Source organism: Papio anubis, chromosome 5 (genome assembly GCF_008728515.1).
Source record: "Papio anubis isolate 15944 chromosome 5, Panubis1.0, whole genome shotgun sequence".
NCBI lineage: Eukaryota > Metazoa > Chordata > Mammalia > Primates > Cercopithecidae > Papio > Papio anubis.
The window spans coordinates 63,523,839-63,545,491 of NC_044980.1; the positions used below are offsets into that span (position 1 = coordinate 63,523,839).

At 39.0% G+C, this 21,653-nt stretch overlaps 1 long non-coding RNA gene across 2 annotated transcripts in view; it reads right to left on the reverse strand.

Moving 5' to 3' along the window:
* LOC110743472 overlaps positions 1–21,653 on the reverse strand; it is a 208,942-nt gene that overhangs the window by 182,393 nt on the left and 4,896 nt on the right. For both annotated transcript variants that reach the window (XR_002522580.2, XR_002522579.2), the window contains one exon: positions 16,505–16,671. This is a non-coding gene — a long non-coding RNA (uncharacterized LOC110743472). The remainder of the gene's footprint in view (positions 1–16,504; positions 16,672–21,653) is intronic.

Consider the following 21,653-nt stretch of genomic DNA (forward strand, 5'->3'; position numbering starts at 1 on the left):
CAACAGTGGCTGCCCATCAGAAAAGACTGGGGAATGTTCAAAAAATCCCAAAGCCCACCACCCTACCCAGAAAATCTGATTTAATCAGACTGGGTGTGTCTGATTTTGTTCTGAAAGTTCTCTAAGTCTAATGTGCATCCAGAGTTGAGAACCACTGCTCCAGGTGTCTCATTTTATGCTTGAGAATAAAGACGTATTCGGTCCTGGGGCAAAACTGAATTGGGAAACCCACTTGCCCAGCCTCTGTCAATCAGTGCTGTGTGTAGCAGAGGAAAGAGTTGTTAGTTTTCGTTGTCAGGGAATTTTCTTCATAGAAAAGTACATTAAAATACCAAATTACAGTATTTACATATTTCATGTATTTTTCCCAACTGCGTTCCCATAGCAACTAAATCCATTTGCTCCCTACTTTCCTCTGAGTTATTTTCCATCATGAGCCATGCTTTATTAGTGAGGCAAGCAGTTTGCCCTCTGAAATGACTGTTTTGCTCTTTACCATTTCTTTGCCAGGGAATGCAACTCTGTTGTGTCTTTCTAACTCCTGTACTCCCTGAATTTGATAAAGTTGGCTTTGCTAATTTGGGCAGAGACAGTATCCCTGACTACTTTCCTCAGTCTGGAGCAGTCCCTGATTTTTCCAATGAGCTTACCAAAACCAAAAAGCAAATGGCGAGGAAAGGTTCCCTGAAGGAACCTGTGACTGGGAAAGGATGCGAGGAAGGGAATTGCTGAAATCCCAAACCGTGACGAGTTCACCTAAATCAGCAGTGGACAAAGGATAACCCGGCTCTCTGGGACCTCACTAGGCTTATCAGGTAGGGTCAGTGGTTAGACATCACTGCTTTGGAGACAGTCACCCACTAGCAAGCAGGAAGAAAGTCAGTCCTCTTGCAGCCTCTGAATCCCCAGAGAGCCCAAAAGAGCCACAGGACACTGAGATTTCTTTGTGATTTCACCCAGACAACTTGGCAGACTTTAGGTCTTGTTTGTTTGTTTGAAACTATGACATTTCACTTGCTAATGAGGCTCTGCCTTGCAAGGGGACAGGGATGCCAAAGAAGACTGCGGGAGGGAGGCAGCAGGCCCAGTGCTTCAGGGCAGCTCTCCTTGTGGCTGCCTGACGCCAGGATGGACTCGGGCCGCCAGTGCCAGAGGAGAGAGAAGCGGCACCAGAGACAAGGCAATGCTTCAAAATCATCTGTTCTCAGTTGCTGACTCAGACGCCTCCTTCTGTGCCAGCAGCACTAATGAAGAGGACTTGCTTCCTCCTCCCTCTCAGGCTCCAAATAAAAACCAGAGCTATGGTGCAACGGCTCCCAGGCCAGGGGGCAAGTGATCCAGGCAGTATCTCAGAATGCAGCAACAGAAACCACACGCAGCGAGAGTGTCCCTCCCATCTGCAAGATCCGGTGCAACTTACATAGGTACATCTGTGGCACTGCTTGCTGCTGGGTTCTGGGGGTCATGGTGAAGTCCTTCAGTACTCTTCCACCAATAGCATTTATTCAAGAACAACGTCTATCAGTTAGGGTTCCAGCAGGAAACAGATGGTACTCTCAAATTGGGTTATTTGAGGAGAGTTCAATTAAGGGACTATTTACAAAGGTATGGGCAGGATGTAGGAAAGACCATAAGACATAGTGTATTATCTCAGAGCTAGGAAAGCAGGGCCCTGCTCCTACACTAGGCCTAAGCAGTGGAATCCAGAGACAAAACTGTGTGGAATGACAGGAGCTGAGACCTTCAGTTGTGGGAGATAGCTAGCACACCACCACCACGCAGGGAGGAAGCCAGGAAATAAACACCTGGACCTAATTCTCCTCCCCGCCTTCGATCTGCTGCCAGTGCTTCCTGGTGCCAAACTCAACCAGAAACTGATGGCCTGAGAGCCCTCACTGCTGCAGTCCATACAGGTCAGCCTCCTGGGGCACAAAACAAGATGGAGAAGTGGGGACCTAGGAAGGCAGATAAAGACATCAAGCACCCTCTCTTACACATCAGAGCAGGTGAGATACTTCATGACTAAGGATATATTTATTCTGCCACTGCCAGAGCCCTCCCAGATGCAGCAAATTCTGAGATAATAGTGTCCAGGGGTTGGAAGATAACTTTGAGAGCTTGCAATATGTTTAACCACAGAGAAGGCAAGTAGAAGCCCAACCTCCTCAAGAGCAGAGAAGTGATACTGAGGACACAGACAAACAACAAACATCCTAGCTCTGATTCAATGATACATCCCAGCCATGGATCACACGGTTGCTCTCCTGCTCAAAAGGAAATCGTGAGCACCATGAAATGCTCCCTTCACATGGAACATTTTGCCTGGTTACCTATTTGCACAGGCGAATGGAAAAGGAAGCCTCCATTATTCCGCAGTTCGGCATCATTTGTGCTGAGAATGTGCAGAATTAGACATAGACATACTGGCCAGGTGTGGTGGCTCACACCTGTAATCCTAAAGCTTTGGAAGGCCAAGGTAGGAAGATCACTTGGGGTCAGGAGTTCAAGACCAGCCTTGGCAACATAGTGAGACCCTATCTCAAGGAAGCGCGAAAAATTAGCTGGGTTACAGTGCCTCACCCATACCATATCCACCCGGTGAGGTCAAAGAGGCAGGAGAATTGCTTGATCCCAGAAGTTCAAGGTTGCAGTGAGCCATGATCATGCCACTGCACTGCAGCCTGGGCAGCAGAGCAAGAATCTGAGAAGGGAGGAGGGAGGGAGGGAGGAGGGGAGGGAGGGAGGAGGGAGGAAGGAAGGAAGGGGAAGGAAGGGAAGGGGGAAGGAAGGAAGGAAGGAAAGGAAGAAGGGAAGGAAGGAAGGGGAGGGAGGGAGGGAGGGAGGGAGGGAGGGGAAGGAAGGAAGGAAGGAGAGAAAGAAAGAAAGAGAGAGAGAAAGAAAGAAAGAAAGAAAGAAAGAAAGAAAGAAAGAAAGAAAGAAAGAAAGAAAGAAAGAAAGAAAGAAAGAAAGAAAGAAAGAAAGAAAGAGAGTTTTAAGAGTCTGACAGGATATGGATGAAGACAAAGCCTAATGAAATGGAGGAAATGAAATATTTTAATGGATGGGAGAAGTAGATATTTGAAATGGATGCACAGAAGGCGAGGTGAGATAATAGCAAGATGCTCTTCTGCTACCTTTATGGGGTGGTGGAAGTTGAGAGGCAATACTAATTATAACATCTGTCCTACCTGATTTAAGAGTCTCTGTCACTTGGGAGGCCGAGATGGGCGGATCACGAGGTCAGGAGATTGAGACCATCCTGGCTAACACGGTGAAACCCCGTCTCTACTAAAAAATACAAAAAAGTAGCCGAGCGAGGTGGCGGGCGCCTGTAGTCCCAGTTACCTGGGAGGCTAAGGCAGGAGAATGGCGTAAACCCAGGAGGCGGAGCTTGCAGTGAGCTGAGATCCGACCACTGCACTCCAGCCTGGGCAACAGAGAGAGACTCTACCTCAAAAAAAAAAAAAGAGTCTCTGTCACACATTCTATATGTGGCATCTGCTTGTATTATAAAGAACCTGAAGAGTAAGTGCTACGTACAACTCAAAAAAAAGATGATCTGACCAAATATTTATGGTGATGGTGGGAAGTATCACAGATTTTTAATCTAAGTTCATATGTAAACTTGATGGATCATTCTCTACTGCAATTTGTTCATAAAAATTCAAAATTTCATATTCTAGATTCTAAAACTAGCCCAAAGATTTATGCTTATATCAGTTCAACTCTAGAATTGTTCCACTCTAAGGTTATTAAAAAGAAGACAAAATTTACCAAACTGCTCAAAAGAACTGAGGTGGTAGCATTAATTTAACATCTCTGTGCTTTGCACTGTCTTTATTCAGTATATTAAATTTTTCCTAATTGTTTGATTAATAAGGTACCCCATGCACTTGAATAACTTCCTTTAAGAATCATTTTCTTTGCAGTCTATAGCTATGGTGATCATGTCAATATTTTCCCAAATCAACATTAAGTATTTTACCAAGTAAATATTACAACTTATCACCTTGACACATGTGAACCTTGAAAGCATATGGTCACTGTGGTTATAATACACATAGTGGCATGCTAGGGGTAACAACATCCACAATAATAGCCAAAAATAGTCTCTCAAAAGCCTTTCTTTCACCCATGAACCTGTTCTCCACGAAACTTGATTCTTCTGATTATAGCGGTTCAGAGTAAATTTAGACAAATGGAGGCATTTGTCATTTCCCTTGCACTTTCACCCTTTTGCCTCCTCATATCCAACAACCACCCCCTCCTGCCGCAAAAACAACATAGTAAACATGCAGAACACGAGCCAGTATGCTCCACTTTGCTCTTGAGCCATGGAATTTCTCCACTGTGCTCATTGTACACAAGCAACAGTATTCTTTTCAGAGTGATACAACACTTTGCCCAGACAGCTGAGGCCACAATTGTTCAGAAAGGCCCTTCAGTTTTCAATCTTTCATCTGTTCTCTACAATAATTGATGTGCAGGTCTTCAGAGCTATAGTCTCTTTCTAAGACCCAAATTAGTAATAGGGGGCACTTGGAGAGCTCCCTGTTGTCTCCTGTGGCTGTAGAGCAGGTTTCAGGAAGGAAAAATAAGACTGGTCCCAGTTGAGGGGGAGAGAATCGATCATCCTCCATCCACTGGGTTTGTGGTTGATTCAAAGCCAAGAATTGTTTAACCTCTCCTATAGAAAATAGGGAGCTATCACAGTTTTGTAAGCGGGATGTGAATTAATCAATAATAACTGTGTTGACAATGTGAATGATGAAATGGGAAGGGTAGAGAGATAAAACTGCAGTAGAGACAGCAGATAACAGGAGTTTAGCTCAGGCAACTAAAGCAGTGGTAGTAGTGAAGAAGACAAAAATAGAGAATATCTAAAAAGAAAGCCTTTCAACATAGTCAAATGCTATGGAGAAGTTAAAGGGAGTAAAGGATTAATAAGATTTCTTTGAATTTGGCTATTTGTCTTTGTGGTTGCTATTATGAAAGCTCCAAGGACATAACCCCTTTTCTCAGAAAACCTTCACTCTAATTGAGGGGCCCAAAATGTCATTGAAAAGTTAAAGTATCTAGAACACAGTTGATGCCCACGAAATATTTGTTAAGTGACTAAGAAGGTATTCTTCCATCTTTTCCTTCCACCTTTCCTCTCCTCTCTTCTTTACTTCCTAGAGAGTTGTTTTTTCCCAGATGACAAAAAGTTGCCACAAAAACAGTATTTTAGCTTATGGGTTCCTCATTTAAAGTTATTTTTCTTTCTTTGAGCTAGTTCCGACCTCACCTGCCATGTTAAGTAGTGGGTTTGATTGTATTTCTTAAACAGATCATTCCACTATAGAAAAGATGATGGACTAGAGGCAAAAGGATAAGGTAAGAGAGATTCTTCTTTCTGATCATTCGAGATGGCATCCCATCTTCCAGGTCCCAAAGGATAAATATTATTCCTTACAAGGCAAACTCAAACTCTACTGGGTCAAAAACACAAACATGCAGCTACAGACAAAATCCTTTCCCCAAAATACAAGGCTTAGAACCAGGCAGTCAGCTTAATTCTTAGAAGGACAGAGTTCCTCAAAGGTAATCCCAAGGCTGCCACAGAAAGCAATAATAAAGCTCAACACATGCTCTGGCTTAAACAATTTGCAATTAAGTTCAAAATTCAGGTGCTCAGAGTGCAAAGACATTAAACCTCGATATTGATTCTACAGAACACACAGGAACAATGAAGAAAGAAACAAATCCTTTGTAATATTATGAAATAACTATCCCAATCTCATAAAATCCTCACAGTCTTCTGTTTTCTGCCATGAGCTTCATTTTACTAAAATACACCCCAACCACTTTGTGGACATGTTTTACATGTCAACAAAGGAGCAAACAGTAACTAGAGCAGACAAAGACACATTTATCTCAGACTTACAGGTTTATATATAGTGTGGCCAGACATTCTTTTATTTTGCCCTTTGCACTTGCATTCTCTAGATGGTGTGTCTAATTGCTATGTTGCATGCTCAAGTGCCTCTGAATACAATATATTACCTTCTGTTGAAACCCACATTGTTCTCCCCCTGGTGTTTTAGTCATCTCCCATCCTCTATGACTAGTGTAGTGGTGGGGTTTGCTTTAATTCCAATCGGCTACATACCCTAAATTCCATCCAGAGAACTTATTCGCCTGGCTTTTTGGCATCTTCCCATGTGCGTCTGCATTCCTTTAAAGGTAACATCTTCATCCTTTTCCATTTCCCCTCTTTTCCATTTCCTATGGTTTTCTCTGTTTCTGTTCTTTGGCCAACCCTCCCTGCAGCTACATGTGTTTTTGAATCTTCCCTGTGTTTTTAAATTATCTTGGTATTCTTAGCCTTTGGGCTTTCAGGACTTATTCAAACTCTCTCATCTTTCCTCTGCCGCCTTTCCAATTATTTCTGGGTCTCATTTTGCCTGGCCTACCCACAGCTTCTTTGTAAGTAAAATTTACTTTGTAGGCAGTGAAATGCTTTACTAGGGTAGGTTTCTGTAACCTCTCCTTGCAACACAAACTTCAAAGTCTTTGAGATGAGTGATTCACATACCCATCTTGCTTCCAGTCTCACTTGTTCAGAGTTCTAGCTCCTCCTCTGCCATTCCTCTATTAGAAAAAGTCCCAGGATTGGGAAACATGCTAAGAGTGAGATGGTGCCAATGGCCTATAACTTGAATGTCTTCTCCTAATGTCCTACATAATCTCATTATCCTTCCTCAAAGGATTTTCTCAACCTTGCACTAGGCACAGACACACACTACACATATTCACATTAGAAGCTTGTTAATAAAAATTGCTGCTATAAAGACACATGCACACGTATGTTTATTGCGGCACTATTCACAATAGCAAAGACTTGGAACCAACCCAAACGTCCATTAATGATAGACTGGATTAAGAAAATGTGGCACATATACACATGGAATACTATGCAGCCATAAAAAAGGATGAGTTCACGTCCTTTGTAGGGACATGGATGCAGCTGGAAACCATCATTCTCAGCAAACTATTGCAAGAACAGAAAACCAAACACCGCATGTTCTCACTCATAGGTAGGAATTGAACAATGAGAACACTTAGACACAGGAAGGGGAATATCACACACCAGGGCCTGTCATGGGGTAGGGGAATGGGGGAGGGATAGCATTAGGAGATATACCTAATGTAAATGACGAGTTAATGGGTGCAGCACACCAACATGGCACATGTATAGATATGTAACAAACCTGCACGTTGTGCACATGTACCCTAGAACTTGAAGTATAATAAAAAAAAAAAGGAAGCTTTTTAATGAAAATTAACCAGTAATTCTCCTACAATCCACGTGGTTTTCATTGTCTTCCTATTAGACTTGCTGATCATTAGTCAGTTATGTGAGTCAGCTACTTAGGATTCATCTTCCTTCTCCCCTTTGTGGGCTGACACATCTTAGGATTCATCTTCCTTCTCCCCTTTGTGGGCTGACACATCTTGATGAAGGGCCTCATTTAGAAGGGACAGTCTACACATTTCTATGAGTACAAGATCATATTTATTTTTAGTCCAAAACACGATTTTTAAATGCCACAAAAAGCAGATGTATGGATCATTCCGCCTAATGCTCTGCTTATGATAATGAACTATGGGCATATTCTAGGATATTCCTACTTTAAAAAGAGACTATGAGAAAATTCATTGTAAGATGCCAATTTGAATGTATGCATTAAATTTTCTTCCCTCCCACATTCCCTCTGAAATGCCCAAAATATTAAAATGGGGGAGAAAACATTCACATCAGCCCATGAAAACAGGAAAGTTATACAAGTAGTCCGAAAACAGAAAGGAAGTTTTTCAAGATATGGCATAGGTGGACTGGATTTAAATACCAATATAGAATTATGGTTAATATTCTGAGAGGATAATAGTATTAGTCTTATGCTAAGACATACATGCTGAAGTATTTAGGAGTGAAGTGTCATGATATCAACATACTCTCAAATAATTCAGGGTGAAAGAAGATGTATGTAGAGAGAGATAAGCCGAGTAGAGCAAAATGCTGATTTTTTGAAACTTGGGTATATATGGATGTTTAATATACTACTCATTCTCTTTTCTGTATACTTGAAATTTTTCATAATTAAAATTTGCATAAAAAATTGAAGGAAGTACTGACATTCCTGTGACTCAATCCATGCCAAAGGAAAGCTACTCTGACAATATTTAGGCATGATCTATCACAAAAACTATCACTCTCTCTCCCTGAATAAATAAACAAACTCAGGGAGTCTGGAAGTTTGGGGAGGGAAATATTGCAAATACGAAGACCTGGATCAAATGAGAACAGGTAACGAAAAAAAAAATCAGTTTTCCATCCTACTTTTACATATATGTTAAATATGAAAGATAATGAAGCAATTTATATAGAATTTTGAGGATAAGTTAAACATTGAAGACCACAATTATATAAGGAGCTAATCAAACATATAAGAACTCAGAAAGAAAATTAATCACATAGTCTTTTGATAAATTTATTTGGAAGAATATTCCAGCATGCTAGGAAATAAATTCAATAAACAGAATTCAAATATAAGTATGTTCCAATATAAAAATTGTGACAGTGGACAATGAAGCCAATTTGTATTAATTTACCATTAATATCTACTTAACCAATTTGCAGAAGATTTTGAAACTTAATACAAATGCTAAAAATAATTATTTTAGAAAGATTTGTTAATGTAGAAAAGAAGTTAATAAAATAATCTGCATCTAAAGGGTTTAACATAGTCAAATGCTATGGAGAAATTAAAGAGAATAAAGGATTAACAAGATTTATTTGAATTTGGCTGTTTGGATCTAAAGGGTTGCTGGGGTGAAAGCAAGAAGGAAGAAGGAATGAAGATGTGATGAATCATTCATTTTACATGGGGAATGTCATTTCACTCCTGATAGACAAATATGAGTTTATACGCTTTAAAAAATTAAGAATAACTACTGGGAGACTAGAAATAAGTAACTTTCAGACAATATACAGGAGGGGGGCAGGAAAAAGACCAGAGTTAAGTAGAACAATGTTAGGGAAAAAGAAAAAGAGAGCGGGAGAGAAAAAAGTCAAAAAATATATAAAATAAAATGACAGAAATAAGACCAATACATGTGAATGGGATAAAATCTACTGATAAAAGATAAAGACATACTGGATCAACAAATGAAATTCAACTATATACTGTTTGCAAGGTGCACATTTGAAGCAAAATGATATGAAACAGTTAAAAAAAAAAAGAGAGATGAGCAAGGATATGCCAGGGAAATGCAAACAAAACAAGAATAATATTAATGAACAAAACAGCATTGAAGCCAGGAAGAATGATTAAATTAGACAAATTTGTCAAACAGAAAAAAGTAAAATCCACAATGAATATATAAAAGCTAAGTATAGCACTGAAGTATTTTAAAACTATTAAAAATGCAAGAGAAAATTAACAGAACTATCACCAGAGCAGAAGATTTTACATTCCACTGGAAGATCAAATAGTCAAAAGTAAATAAGAATATTTTAAAAATTGAATAATACAATTATAATTCCAGAAATTAAAAACAAAATAATAGACCAAAAAATCAAGATACTTAGAAATTAAAAAGTACTCTTCTAAACTCTTTGGTCAGCAAAACAGTACAAATTCGAAAGAAAATACTATTAGTATGACATCATATTTTCTATGGTTTATGTGATGTTTGATCAAAGATACACTCAGTGGAAAATCTATAACACAAATATTTTCTTATTAAGCAAGAAACAGTAACACTTAAGCATTAAAAATTAAGATGTAAAAAACTGAGCATTATATAGAACTCTAAGCTATTTAATTTGAAAACTTTTTTAAATTGACTTTTTTTACTAGAAAAAAAATAAAATAACAAAATTGACTTAAGAAGTTTCCAACCCTTTTTTGGGGGATATGTGGAACAGAGTCTCACTCTGTTGAGGGAGTAGACTGGAGTGGAGTGCAGTGGCACTATCTCAGCTCACTGCAACCTCCACCTCCCAGGTGCAGGTGTTTCTCATGCCTCAGCCTCCCAAGTAGCTGGGATTACAGGCGTGCACCACCACACCCGGTTAATTTTTGTATTTTTAGTAGAGACAAGGTTTTGCCATGTTGCCCAGGCTGGTCTCTAACGCCAGGCTTCAAGGAATCTGCCCACCTCGGCCTCCCAAAGCACTGGGATTATAGGTGTGAGCCACCGTGCCTGGCAATTACTAATATTATACCTAAAGACATAATAATAAAGTCATCCCCATTAGAATGAGAAACAAGACAGGCATACACACCTAATATATAGCATCATTCTAGAAATGTGTGACAATTAAAATGTACCCAGAAACAAAATAGGAGTATCAATATTGAAAAAGAAGAGGAAAATTATTATTTCTTGATGATTTTATTGGTTAAACTTGAAAACCTAAGAGAAACACCTGAAAAAAAGCTAGAATCAGTAAGAAAGTTTGTCAGGGAGGCCACTTAAAACAATAAAATATTTTAAAAGCAATAATTTTCTTATATGCCCTAAATAAGCAGCTAGAATAATGGGAGAAACCATTCACAATAGGAATAAAAAGTAATAATAATAATGCTGTGAACATAATTAAGTTAATAAGAAATATGCAGAACAAATATTCATAAAATAAGAAAATTTTAATGAGACACATAAAGACTTGAAAAATGAAAAGATACACTGTTTCTAGATAAAATCACTGCCTATTGTAAAGATTTCCTCCAAATTAATCTATAAACTTAATGTAATTACATTTAAGATCCAATGGGACATTTTTAAGTTGAGAAAAGTATTATAAACATAGAAGATAAACATATAGAAAAACACAGAATTCTTTTAGCAGTATGGAATTGGTCAAGGAAATTATAGCACATCAATACAAAGCAACATGTAGCAGTCATTTGAAACGTTTGTGTAGCTCTAAATTTACAGACATGGAAAGAATATCACGAAATATCAAGTTGAAAAAGCAAATTGTAACTTTGCTTGTCTTAGTTTGAGCCCATTTGGATACGTTAAATACATAAACAAAAAAAAAAAATAGGCCGGGCGCGGTGGCTCAAGCCTGTAATCCCAGCACTTTGGGAGGCCGAGACGGGCGGATCACGAGGTCAGGAGATCGAGACCATCCTGGCTAACACGGTGAAACCCCGTCTCTACTAAAAAAAAAAAATACAAAAAACTAGCCAGGCGTGGTGGCGGGCGCCTGTAGTCCCAGCTACTCGGGAGGCTGAGGCAGGAGAATGGCGTGAACCCGGGAGGCGGAGCTTGCAGTGAGCTGAGATCCGGCCACTGCACTCCAGCCTGGGCGGCAGAGCGAGACTCCGTCTCAAAAATAAAAAAATAAAAAAATAAAAATAAAGGCTTGAAGATATACATCAAAATATCAAAAGTTATTTTTTAAAAATTATAGGTTTTTAAGCTATTTAAGATTTTGCTTATATAATTTTTCTACAATTAATATATGTTATTATTCTGATTTAAAACAAAAAGTATGGCCTATTTCTTACACATGCCCCCTACGAGTCCTACACCCTTGAGTTTATCTAAGCCCTTCTTAAATTCTACCGTATTTTGACCTATCTCTTGGAATAATATATAAAGCCACACTTTTTCTTTTCTCTTAAAACTACCTTCAGTATGTGTCCTTTGCTCTTATTTTTCTGAGCTGTTTTTTACTAGGAAAATATTCTCACCTGATTTATTTCCTTCATGATACTGTAAATTTTTATCACATCCTACTCCACCTTCATCCTTCCAGATTGAGAGCATTAAGTAGTCAGCCCATCCTCATAAAGAAGCACTCATTTGCTCCATCTCTATTTTTACTACATCATTAAAATGACCACATGGCCAGAACTGTGCAGTACATTCCCAATTTATTTTTCCCTAACTTCCACTGTGTAAGAGTTATTCTCCCAAATGTAAAATACCATCTTCAATACCATTTATAACAACATTCATTGAGTCAATTATGTCTATGGATTACTTCTGACTGTCCACTGGGAAAGCAGAATCTCTTAGGTCAATCTCAGTGACAACATCTATAATACTATAGCTTTTTACCTCCCAAATAGACATAGATTTGTCTAGACTACACAGATGAATTTGCATCCACATTCACAAGGAAGGCCTTCTGTGAATCAATAAGTGCTATCCTCATGTCATTTTTCTTGCTGTCAAAATGCTACAGTAAAGGAAAAAAGGTCCCAACTCAGCCCGTGTAAATTGTTAGTTTTAGGCTCTTCCCAAATTACTCTGTGTGGCCGTGTACTCACAGAATGTCTGAAATGGTCTGATTAAATGTGCAGCATCACAAGGAAGAAATGGAAAAACTGCTGTTTAAATTTGGATAAAAGAGACTGGGAGTGGGAAGGGAAAAAGGTAAGACCAGGTAGTGGGCAAACATGGAGAGCTGAGGGAAGGAGTAGAGGCCACGATTCATCTGCTCATCAAGTCAATATAACAGCGCACCTGTATGGAGGAGGTCAGCTATGCAGCAGTGAGCCATTTTGATTATCATTATGAGGCTGCTCACACAGACCATTTATATGTTCACTCTTTTGCGTCCACCATTTATTGTCACACGGAAAGGGAATATTGATATCACACTTCCCCTTCATTTCTTCTCACCCAAACTGTCACAGCCTCCCAGTACAGTTCCATTCCTCTCCACTTCATCTTACACATTGGTGTCAGAGTGATATGTTTAAAGAAAGTTCTTAGGTTGTCACTTTTCTGGTTAAAAAAAAGAAAAGAAAAGAAAAAAGAAAGCTGTCTCTTGGTCCCTATTGCTTCCTCTGAAAACCTTTCCAAATAGAGGAAAATCCCATCATGTGGAACATGAAGCTCCTCTAAGCCAAGCCCAGCCTCTTTTCCGAAATGCACCTTATCCCAGCTCCCAAATTCTTCCCTCCCCAGTGAAGCCCTCCCATTTGCCTTTGCTGGCCAGTCCTTCTGTACGGATTCTCTGGCTTCCACTTCTACCTGTCCAAATATCACCCATTTTCAAGATCCTCCACAATTACACCAGCTGGCGACTACATCATTACCTTCTTCCTCCTTTCCTTTCTATTCTCCAAGGACTTTTGGTGAATCTCAATAAACCCCTTAGCATAATAAGAAAATAACAAGCACATGAAGAGAACTCACTAAATACTGGGAAAGGTGCTAAGTGTTTGAAATAGGGGATCCTTTGATTGTAAGAAATAGAAATTTTCTGGAAACAAGCAAAAGGGATTTTATTATTAAAACTCAAAGAACCCTGGGCAAAATGTATAATCAGGAAATCAGGGAGGCACTGTCTTCTCTCTCTCTTTCTCCCTTTCACTCCCTTGCTGTCTTCCAGCAGTGCCTCTTCCTTGTTGCTAGACAGTACAGCGGAGACACTGTGAAGACACTCCCTCCCTTCCTCCACCAGCCACTACAAAACCATAGAAATGACTCAACCTCTAATTTATGAATGTTGAGTGGATATTCTTTATATGTGCAGATTACTATGTATAAAAATGATTACTAGCAAAAGAACAAAAGAAGACTATTTGTATTAGGTAAATATACCCTATTTAATCAAGTCTAAGACCCCACTGATTGTGGGATACCTCTCTATTTTAGGTGCCATCAAGAAAGAAAAAAAAATGCCACCTTTCATAATGGTTAAGAAGCTGTCAATTGTAAGATATATCTTTATTTTTAAAGATGTTAAAATGTAAAACAATATGATTTTTTTTTCATTTCCCATTTAATTATATTTTATAGGTCTCCCCAATTTTTCTCCCTATCAAACATGCAGATAACCCATCATTCTCCAATTTCTTTTAATCTCTAGCTGTTTTGTCTTGATCAACTAACTGTGTTTTTTTCTTTTTTTATTGATATATAATAGTTGTACATATTTTGGGGTACATGTCACATTTTGATACAATGTATAATGATAAAGTCAGTGTAACTGGGATATCCATCATCACAAGCATTTTTGCTTTGTGTTGAGAGCATGACAATTCTTCTCAAATACTAGAACTTATTCTTTCCATTTAACTGTATTTTGTACTCCTTAACCAACTTCTCTTCGTCCCCTTCCACAATGTGATACTTGATGAAATGTTAAATGTTGAAAATAAATTCTAAACTTGCCTTTGTGCTTTACCTAAGATCACAAAAGGAGAGGTTGTTTAAACCACTTTCCAATGAGAAGCCCAAAATGACCAGCTTGCTACTACATAGACCCCCAAATGGACCCAGCAGGGAGGGCTCCTACCAGAAGCTCTCAGGAACTACTTTAACTCATCTCAAAGATGGTATCAATGACAGTAAATCAGTCATTAAAAGCCTTTTGGGTCAGACCATATACACTACACAGATAAGAACTGCAAAGAGCTGGTCATAGGTTTCCAGTCCTGAAGCAAAAGAAAAATTCCTCACTGTCTACTCCCTAGCCCTCTGAGCCAACTCAGTTCAGGAGTCCAGATGTTCAGGCAAAGCGTAGCTCTCAACCTTATCACCAAGATGAATATTTTTACTCTGCACTGCTCTCCCTTCCCTAGGGTGACTAATATGGTGGGTCTGGAATAGTGACTACTACTGCCCAGCTCAGTTTCTGCTCCCTGCTTGTACAATGGCCTAAAAGTGGGCTGCTGTCAGGGCCAGTTATTGATCTAAAGTCCAAGAGGACAGCATACAAAACTCTCCAGAGTCCAACTGTTCCTGAAAATAATTTATTCTTCCTCAATATTGCCTCTAAAATCTGTTCCCACTGTTGAATGTACCTGTGGCTCCTCCATATCCACTCCTGCATACTACTCTGCCATGTGAATGCACAACGTAGTCACCTATCCTCCCATCAATAACACTTGGCTTACTTTCTTTTTTTACCTTCCTCATCAAGAGAGACTCTGCAAGTCATTGTAAACATCTGCACAGTACGTGAGCAAATGTTTTTCCAGTGCATATACCTAGACATGGAATTGCAAAATCTTAGGCTACATTCATATTCAGCTTGGCAAGATAATGCTAGATTATTCATCCAGAGTGATTCTCTTAATTTACATTTCTATAGGAGATATGAGTTCCCATTACTTCAGACTTCACCAACAACTTGAGGTAGTCAGAATTCTTAATTTTTTTGTCCATGTAGTGGAATGAAGAAGACAACATAGAGTATATTATTTATAAAGTTCAAAAAACTGCTCAAAAATAAATTGTTGAGGTATATCTATACTTGTGATAAGAAATGATAAACACAAAATTCAGGATAGTAATCACCTCTAAAGAATGGTCAAGGAATGGGGTTATTGTGTTTATACATAGACATGTACATATATATTGATTTTATTATTTCAAATAATGCATAATAAAATATTTTTCAACTGCTTTATTCTCTGTTCCCGTGACACTGAAACAATGGCTGCAGGCACCCTTGAAATTATTTGCTTAAAGCCTCATCATCCAAAAGAAAAAAAATTCTTCCCTTCTAGCTCCAGATAGAAAAAGATAAAATCTCAGAGAAGGAATCTGATTGGCCCAGATTAGATTCTGTGTCCCTCTCTGAACCAATCACTGTGACCAGAGATAATAAACACTAACTGACCTATCTTGGGCCCACTTCTGTGGCCAGAGGGATAGAATCTGTTGCCATAAAGTGTGAGGTGGCATGGAGCAGTGTGAAAAGGCAACGCATGACAAAATCTTATGAAGTGTCATTATCATCATCTTCTAAAGATCATGGAAATGATAGGTGGCAGGGCTGGATTCAAACCCAGATCTGCATGACTCCAAAGCCTAGGCACTAGTCACTTCAGTTCCAGCTTCTGCTGGATGAAAATATTGAGTTTTCCTTAGTGTTATGCCAAGATTTCCTTAAAGGCTGGGATCCTGTCTTATTTATCTGTGTCCTTCCACCTGGCACTTTTTAGGTGTCTTGTAGAATTAATTAAATCACCAAACCACAGATTGCTTACTCGAACATATTCTTATATCAATGTGGATGTGACCATGTCTGAGACCAGCTGTGTGGGTCTTGTGCTCACAAGAGAACAGATGGGGATTTGAAGAGTGGGAAGGGGTGGAACATTTTAATTTCAAGAACATTTTAGCATCACAAAATTCAAAAGAGAAATAGCAATACTAGAAATTTTATATTCAAAGTTGCCTGATAATCAAAAGTGAGCATAATAAGAGTAGCAAGGCATAGCTAGCATATATTTTTCTTATGGAGAAAATTATGACCTTCCATATTTGTTACTTCCAGTATGTTTTTTGATTAACTCTTTGGACAGGAAAGTGGGATTTGGTGGGGCCAAAGGAGGAACTTTTTCTTTGACTGCATCATTTCAATTGTTATTTTTAAAAAATGTATTCATGAGATACTTGCAAAATTAAAAATAAAGAAATAAAATGATAAAAAGTTTACTGCCTAAATACGTATTTTAAGTCTGTTGGCAATAATTACCAGTTTTCTGTCTCTTTCCACTTTGCCCAGCCATGATGTGAAGATATTGTTCAAGAAATGATCTTTATCGTCATCTGTTTTCATTTGGGTAATGTTAGTTTCTATCTTTTTTCTTCCATAGAATTACATCTTTTCCTGAGACTTGTCTTTTACATTCGTTGTGAAGCCTAAAATAAGACAAACAAACACAAAAACATTTCTTTAAGTGCATTCTTCTCACTTCTCGTTGCTCATTCTGTCTTGCTTTGGAATGCTTCTAGCCTCCTCAGGATTTTGGATGCACATATCTAAACTTTTTATCTTCATTTTAGTCTTTCAACCCTTTTGTTCTCTTTTCTTTGTTCCAGAAAAAATTATGCCTTATTTTAAGTGACTCACCATTGTATTGCTTCCTTGGCTTGCATAGCCATTAAGTTGAACATAGTCTATTAATTCAGAGTTGTGTGTTGTGTTGGTTCAGGCTGCTTCTAATTTTGCTAAAGGATCTGTTATGTGGCTGCAATTAATTTATTTTTAAACATTTTCTTTCTTTCCTTCTGTCCTCTTCTCTGTATTATCCAATCTGATATCTACCAGAGCATTATACTCTGATCCAAATTTTGGCCCATTCCAAATTTCAAATTTTCCTTTTTTTCCCCCTCCCATTAGACTCATTTTGTTTCTAATTATAATCCGACTACCCACAGGCTTGTTTCACCAGAGGCCATAACACCAGTGTTTATTCAAGGAATTTCTGAAGTGAGTTTTATCCTGCATTTACTAGGAAAAAGGAGAGGGGAAGGAAGTATAAAAATAGAAAATAATAATTGTTTCAATCTTGAATTCAAATATCCCCTATTGACTGTGTACACTGCTAGGATTCTCTGAGCCCTTATTTAATCCTACTATTGCTTTGCCTTTATTGACTTGTACATCTAGTGGGCTCAAAATAAGCAACGAAGACCCAAGAACCCTGACTCAAGACTTCTCATCCTTCCCCTAGTCCTTTTCCCTTACCTCTCATTTAACAAACACTAGGTCCAAATCTACCCTTGTTCTCTGGACAAAAGAAACGTTTCCTTTCACCTTCCTCTCCAGTCTAGAAGTGGTAGGCAAAAAGGGTATGGTCTAGCTGGACCCAGGTCAATTTTTGACATAACATTACTGTCATGGCCCAAGAGTGAGATCTTAGCATACTCAACTCATGGAAAGCCATCGTGCAGGGAACAGAAGATAGTTATTTTGTGGGGTTAATTAAATCTCCAAACTACAGATTGCTTATTTGAACACATTCTTATATCAACATGGATGTGATCATGTCTGAGACCAGCTGTGTTGGTCTTGTGCTCACATAGAACAGATGGGAATGAGAGCTCCTTTCCTGGAATATCAGAAAGAATGGGACCTTCAGTAGAGTCCATGCTCACCATGGTCCTCTCAGGGCTACCTGCCAGATGTGGGGTTCATGTGACTACAGTCATGGGCAAAATGACTCTGCCTCCAAGATGAGATTGGTAGCACTGTGCATCTACCCTAACTATGAATCCAGTACGGTGCCTTCTCTGCTTCAGGTATCAGACTAAGAGAAAATTTGGGATTAAAAGCTTGCACAAATGTTTCTCTCATGTCTTGTGGAGACATACAAAGGCCTGTGGAAAAACAGAAACTTGACATCAGAGAGAAGTTGGGTCCTAATGAAAGGGCTCCGGCCATGTAGGCCTGGTGCACTGGGAGAGCCCCGACTGCGACACACATCTGCCTGTCTTGCTGGGCACCAGACATCAGTGGAGGCTGGAGTAAGCAGATGCACTCAGTCTGTCTCCTAGTCACAAAAGTTTCCACCATCACCCCCACCATGATTCACTGACCCAAGTCTGGAAACCCCCAGTACAGGACCAAACCTCACAGAAAAGCATGAAGATGTCCCCACGTCTTTTCCAGGCAAAGTTAACGCTTCTTGTTGGTTAGAACAGATGCCAGTGAGGCCAAGACTTAAGCAACACATGAAACAGTTCCTCACAGGGAAACATTCCGCTCCAGAGTCAGAAACTAAACCTGTAAGCCTAGCCAGCCAAACATTTTGCAACCATGGCCATAATGAAGTCAGTTAATTTTCTTTTCAATTTTCTACTGTTTGAAGGTATATTGTCACTTTAAATTCTATGTCAGAGGCAGTCTCTAAAGAAGTTGGTTCCTGGAAAAAAGTAGCCAAGGGCTGTAGATGAAGAGCAAGATGGAAAAAGATTCCTTCTGAGAAAGCAGAAAAAAATATAAGTAGCAGAATCAGAAAAGCCTCCTATGATTACAGCAAGCCAGACACAGACGTATTTGAATATCTGTTCTATAGATGTAAAGGAAAATATATGTGCTTCGTGGTAGATTCTAAATTCAGAAATGAGAAACTGAATTAAAGATATACCAAAAACGATTGATTGTTCTCCTCTCACTGAAAACCATCTCCCTCACAACCAGCTCAGGACATCTTCGCATGGATAAAGAAAGTAGGATACATAAGAGAAACTACCAGTGAGTTGAAGCCAAGATAAGGAGGGGTGACGGGTTAAGAATAGAAAATGCTCTCATTCACTGTTGATGGGAGGGTAAATTGGTACATTTCTGGAAAACAGTTTGGTAACATATTTATCAAAATCCTTCAAAATATATATCACCTTTGACTTAGTATCCCTACTCCCAGGCATCTGCCCTAAGAAAATCATAAGAAAGGTAAGGAAATATGCATGTCACAGAATTAATGACAATGGTGAATAGTTAGACATCTATATACACAACAGGAGAATTCACACTATAGAAAATTACGCAGGTATTTAAATTGCCACCTTTTAGAGTAGTCAGTAATCTGTAACATGTTATGAATAACATGCTCATAACATTTTAATGGAAAAGAATAGATGCAAAATAAAACAAGTAGAACTATCACAGGTTTTTACATATTTTTGGAAGGAAATGCAATATTAATAGTGGCTATCTCTAGGCAGCAGAATCACAGTTCATATTACCAATTTGCAGTATCAAACCAGTACTACTTTTACAATCACCAAAAACTTATTTTTAAAAGAAAATTTAAAGGTTTATGCTATAAACTTTTAGGGTAGGAAAGGGAGGCAGAATATAAAATTCTATAGAAAAAAAAAGGCCTGAAAAAAATACTTAAAATATTAATGTTTGTTATTTTTACATTATAGGTCACTGTATAACTTTTCGCTTTCTACTTTTTCATATTTTCACATTTTTCCTTGAAGAGAATATACCCCTTTTATACTGAAAGAAATTTTTTAAAGAAAAACATAATATAATAAACAAGAGCATGTAGAGATTCTCATTAAGAAGAACTAAACATCTAAGAAGTATAGAAGGGACTTGTTCTTTTATTGAAAGATAAATAGGATGAAAGGACCTTTTCATGTTGCTCCAAAAATTGGTTACCAAACCCAAAGCTAGTAACAAAGAACCATAATGACACCACATTTTAAAGAAAGCCAAAAATAAGGTGAGGGGGGTGCCTCTGATGAGAGAGGCTGAACTTGCTCAGCTACCCCGTCAAGCCCTCCACCTCTCTCCAGTTTAAATACACAGACAACTATGAGATATAGGGGTTTTAAGGAGAATCTTTGTAATCATGAGTCATTGGTGTAGCCCATGGAAGAGCCCTAGAGTTTGCAGGTGTGGTGGCCATGAAAATGTGCTCTCAGATCTCCTACTGCAGAGAACATAACAGCCCATTTGCTGCAGACTGCCATCTACCACCGCACTGGAACCAAGATCATGCTTTCCTTTGGCTGAGGGACACGAAGGTGGGCTCATTCCTGGCAGCCTTGATGGAACTATCTTAGAACCACACTGTTGTCTAATACCGTGCTTCTTTTTTCTTCCCTGTCTCCTTCATAGGGTTCTGATCAACATCACGACCTGGTAGTGCTCTCAACCTCCTCCATCTCCTGCTCCTTCTCCTTCACAAGCATTTTTCCCCCAATAAATCCCTTGCACATCTAATCCCATTTTGGCATCTGTGTCTCTAAAGACCTGGATGAATACAGGAGTACTCCACTGGCTAATATAGAGCCGACTGCAACAGAGAGTTTTCTCTGACTGGCAACAGAAGAGGAAGTCAGATTTCAGCATAATGGGGATGTACACTAAGGAATTTTGCTTCCAGCTTCGATGTTGCAAATGGGTCTGTGGATAGCCTGTGAGAAGGCCCTTGGCAATAGACCGTGAGAAGCTTCTAGAAGATGACAACACCCCCCACTGACAACCAGGAAACTGGAACCTCAGTCCTACAGCCACAAGGTTGTCCTGCCCACAGCCTGAATGATCTTGGAGGTAGGCTCTTCCAAGATCCTTTGGTAAGTAGCCAGTTAGCTGACTCCTAGAGTGTGAGACCCTTAGCAGAGAACCCATTTAAGCCATGCCAGACTTCTGACCTACAGAAACTGTGATGTCAGAAATGGGTATTGTTTTAAGCTGATAATGTGTGGTAATTTGTAACACAGCAATAGAGAAGTAATACAAGGAGATTTGACAGCATGTATTTGATAACAGTAACTGGAAAAGAATAAACCACTTGTGCCACCAGCAAGTTAAGAATGCTTAATAAACTGAGGACACAGTTTTATTATTAATCTTGTATTGTTAAATGAATACATTCAAGTGTTTCATAAACAAATTATATCAATCATTGTATAATGCAGTGGCTTTAAAACTCATCGTAATCTCTTTCCTCAGATCATAACTGTTTAGAACCAACCTGATCATTCCCTATTGTGTTATTTTTAAATTACCATGTACATGCTACGTACCTAAATTAATGGCATGATATTTAAAGTAATCCGCAATCTCCATACCACTGAATCTAAAATCTCTATCTGTATCACATCATGGCTTGCAATATTATATGGATTGCTCATTGAAGGCATACCCATTCCCGTGAGGGGGAAAGCAGGATTAGTAGCTCCACTGTGATATATAAGGAGCTGAAAAAGATTTTTGTCTTACCCCGGGTTTCTTAGAAAATCAAGCCTGTGAAGCAGAGCTTGTGTGCTGATGCTTTATTAAGGGGTGCAGTCTCAAGACAGCAAGAGTAAGGGGGAAAGGGAAGGGAGGCAAGAAAGGAGGGAAAACATGTAAGTGTGGTTCATCACTGGGCTGGCCA